Below are 986 nucleotides of genomic sequence, written 5' to 3'. Positions count from 1 at the left end.
AGCAACATTTGATGAGTCTTGACCTTGGCCACCTCTAAAGCATTGCTTTCCACCTTGAAACGCACTAGATGAACCTCCTTGGTCTCTCCAAGAGAAATTGGGATGATTTCGCCAACCGGGGTTATAAGTATTAGAGTAAGGATCATTTCTTTGGTTCCTTGGCACAAAATTACCCACTTGGTTCACTTGTTCCTCAATAAAGTCGGGAAACTTGGATGATAAGTGACACTCTTGAGTGGAATGTGCTAGACTCTCACAAAGCAAACATGATGTAGAAGTTGCCATCTTGACTTGGGCTTGAGGAGGATTCCGGTTCACTTGGTTTAGAAATTGGTCAATCTTGCTCTCTAGCCTCTTGAACTCATGCATAGAAGGCCCGGATGATGTTCCTTGAACCTCATAGATACCACCTCGGCTAGGTGTACTCTCCTTGTTATGCACTTGACGTCTTCTCATATCAAGATCATCCCATTGAAGTGAGTTGAGAGAAAGCTCTTCATATGTGTCCCAAGCGGCATCGGGAAGCTTGCTTGCAATAGTTCCACCACTAAAAGTGTCAACCCTTTGTCTTTGGTCCGCCATCAATCCTCTATAGAATTTGTCTACAAGAAACCACTTCTCTAACCCATGGTGAGGACATGACATCTCAAGATCCTTAAAGCGCTCCCAACACTCATGGAAACTTTCTTGTGGGTGTTGTCGAAATGCAACAAGCTCATCTCTAACATTGGAAGTTCTTGAAGGAGGAAAATATTTTCCCAAAAAAGTCTCTTGCATCTCAACCCAAGTGCGTATGGATCTAGGAGGCAACTTGCTCAACCACTTCCTTGCGTGGTCTTTGAGTGTGAAAGGGAACAATCTAAGCTTCAAGCCATCGGGATTGAGACCATGTAGTTGAACGGTGGTACACACTTCTTCAAACTCCGCAATATGATCATATGGATTATTTGAGGGCATGCCATGGAATGTGGGGAGAATGCTCAAGG

General features: G+C 44.1%; 1 non-coding gene across 1 annotated transcript; it reads left to right on the top strand.

Annotated features, from left to right (window-relative positions):
* Nucleotides 1–622: 622 nt before the first annotated feature.
* Nucleotides 623–729, top strand: LOC133727632 (small nucleolar RNA R71). The gene has a single exon (XR_009855309.1). It is a non-coding gene; the product is annotated as a small nucleolar RNA R71 (small nucleolar RNA).
* The last annotated feature ends 257 nt before the right edge of the window (nt 730–986 follow it).

This window comes from Rosa rugosa, chromosome 1 (assembly GCF_958449725.1).
Source record: "Rosa rugosa chromosome 1, drRosRugo1.1, whole genome shotgun sequence".
Classification (NCBI taxonomy): Eukaryota; Viridiplantae; Streptophyta; class Magnoliopsida; order Rosales; family Rosaceae; genus Rosa; species Rosa rugosa.
Note: the sequence above shows the minus strand (reverse complement) of the source record. Positions and strands in the feature narration are given on the sequence as shown.